This window comes from Lepisosteus platostomus, unplaced genomic scaffold, assembly GCF_059453375.1.
Source record: "Lepisosteus platostomus isolate fLepPlt1 unplaced genomic scaffold, fLepPlt1.hap1 Scaffold_70_H1, whole genome shotgun sequence".
In the NCBI taxonomy this organism is placed as follows: domain Eukaryota; kingdom Metazoa; phylum Chordata; class Actinopteri; order Semionotiformes; family Lepisosteidae; genus Lepisosteus; species Lepisosteus platostomus.
Window position 1 is genome coordinate 330,504 of NW_028291682.1, and position 2,587 is coordinate 333,090.

General features: G+C 47.2%; 3 non-coding genes across 3 annotated transcripts; 2 read left to right on the top strand and 1 right to left on the bottom strand.

Annotated features, from left to right (window-relative positions):
• Nucleotides 1–497: 497 nt before the first annotated feature.
• Nucleotides 498–639, bottom strand: LOC148632079 (U4 spliceosomal RNA). Its single transcript, XR_015934491.1, has one exon. It is a non-coding gene; the product is annotated as a U4 spliceosomal RNA (small nuclear RNA).
• A 645-nt stretch (nucleotides 640–1,284) lies between these two features.
• Nucleotides 1,285–1,360, top strand: trnag-ucc (transfer RNA glycine (anticodon UCC)). Its single transcript has one exon. It is a non-coding gene; the product is annotated as a tRNA-Gly (tRNA).
• A 603-nt stretch (nucleotides 1,361–1,963) lies between these two features.
• On the top strand, nucleotides 1,964–2,045 carry trnas-gcu (transfer RNA serine (anticodon GCU)). The gene has a single exon. It is a non-coding gene; the product is annotated as a tRNA-Ser (tRNA).
• The last annotated feature ends 542 nt before the right edge of the window (nucleotides 2,046–2,587 follow it).

Below are 2,587 nucleotides of genomic sequence, written 5' to 3' on the forward strand. Positions count from 1 at the left end.
TGTGCAGCCGAGCCCGACTCACGGTAAAGTGAAAAAAAAGATGCCCTCAACGTGAGATTTACTCTGGAGCGAGGATAGATGTTACCTTTTTATCATTGAACAGGATGTATGTGATGTGGCGACTAGGTTCAATTTTGTATCCTCTTTAAAAGATTAAGGACTGGGGTGAGCGTGATTTACCACCCTTTCAGCTAAGATCCCGACGTGCGCACCGTTTAAGCTGCATAGACTCGGTTGTTTAACTCTTCTCCATTAGCAAGGTTAAGGTTAAAGAAAAAAAACATTGCTGACTTCTTTTTTTTTTTGCCTGCCGCTAGCGCTGATTAGCAAGGTTTGTATTTCATGTTTTGCAAGTTGCATTCATTTTAAGAAAAACAAGTCGCGTTTCTGCATAACGCTGAAAGAGCTAAAGAGCGTTTCTGTCGAGACGTAAAAAGCTCGTTTCTTTCTACCATGATGTCACCATGACAAAATCTGTCTTTAAACACCTTGCTTAGTCTCTGACGAGACTGTCAAAAATTGCTTTCGCCGATTGTATTGCAAACCGGCGGAAGAGGGGTATTGGGAAAAGTTTTCAACTAGCAATAATCGCGCCTCGGCTAAACCTCACAGGCTACGGTACTGCCACTGCGCAAAGCTGACGGGTTGCCAGGCAACTGCGGGGATCCTATGGAAATCGTTATCAATCGTCTCATGGCATGTCATTGCTGTAACGCTTCATATTTGCCGTCTTCTTCTTCTAACTTGAGGTTTTGATGAATTTCATGACAGACAAGGGCTCCGTCGGGAACAAAGGGTGTTGTGAGAAAACCGTTGCTTATTTTCAGCAGCAGAAATACAACCCTTTAAATACAAGATGACAGAACAATGACGAAGGGCATGCCGGGAGGAACTCATGCATTACAGAGGAAAGGGGGCGGGCACGTACAGTTCACATTCAAGCCACAAGTACTCTTCTCGGATGTTGCACAAACAAATCCTAACGTCTTGAAAGCATTGCAGCATGTTTGTGTCCCACTTCCCGTGGCTGCAGGACGACTGACACGAACGGACAAACACAATCTGTGGCGTTTAGCGTGACATAGTCTTGCAGGCATCGTGCTGTCTCACTGCAATACTATACCGCTGGAGGAAACAGTCCATCTGGCCATGAAACTCATTTGAATGTCTAGCTACAGCAACTAACAATATCATGATTTATTCAGGATGTGTGGAATCAGCACGTCAGCTTCAGCTTCCGAAATCGTGACCATTCTCTGGTGGTGTCCTGCAGGGCTCCCGTGGGCGTTTGTTGGTGGTATAGTGGTGAGCATAGCTGCCTTCCAAGCAGTTGACCTGGGTTCGATTCCCGGCCAACGCAGTGGTGAATGTTTTCAAATGCTGTCACGAGCCTTGGATTGTGACTAGCAAAGCGAAGCCTTTTGAAAGAGCTAAAGCACTGCAAAACGGAATTGAAGGAGAATCGTACAGGGGATTCTGAGCGGTGTCTGCATACACGCAGTCCGATACGGGTGCTGAAAGCTTGAGCTACTCTCAATGTCATGCTGCCTTTCCCTGGAGTAAATCTGTTACATTGAAACAGCCCCGGGAGTGCTGTCCTTTTGCAGCCACTTGGACACACCACTCAGACACATCTGCATTTGGTGTGCGCTCCGCCTGCTCGCTGAGCAAGTTGCCACCTTTACATACAATAGCAACATCGACACCAAGAGAAAGGATGACAAATGGCTTTTATCTGGAACTTTTCATGTCCAAGGAGCTCAATGTGCTTTCTGTGTACAACAGGGCCACTGAACTCCATACTGGCCACTGAACCACAGCAGTGGCTTGCTGGCTTGACATCTCCCAAGGAAAATGTTGAAATCGCATGTGGAACAGGAAAATGACCCTCGAGTACGAGGGAAAAAAAAGAAAAAGATCATCTGGAGCGCGCCAACCCATGTCCGGACAGCCCACTTTCGTTGACGAGGTGGCAGAGTGGTTAAGGCGATGGACTGCTAATCCATTGTGCTCTGCATGCATGGGTTCAAATCCCATCCTTGTCGCTCTCCATGTCTGACACGTGTGCCCGTTCGACGTTGGCCCTCCTGTTGTTTGCTCCGGTACTAGAGCCGTACATTTTCTAGCGGTGGCTGAACATGGTATAGTAGGCTAATGTCGGTATCAAGCAGTGACAGTAACAGTATTTACGTGCCGCTGCTGCCAAGTGTCTCTGGGTTGAGACCGCGTTTTCACTTACTTGCAACGCAAACGGAGAAAGCGATTTTTGACAGTCTCTCGAGAGACTGCGCTAGGTGTTTAGGGATAGACTTTGTCAGTTCCCCCTGGGATGATGGCCTCTCAAATAGTTTGTGATTCCTCTAGACGTTTATACAGTAGAAGCCTGCTTCATGGCTTAAATCCAAGCTAAGGAAACGAGTTAGAGGTCTGATGCAGAACTGCGAATTCAATGAAGGGGAACACTACAGTACATTGCACTGTATGTGTGAGGAAAGCTGCCCCCTTCTGTCCCTTGTTGACCGAACAGAGGACTGTAAAGGATACCACCAAGAAACTTTAGGATGCTGGTTGGAATCCAGCTCCAAAG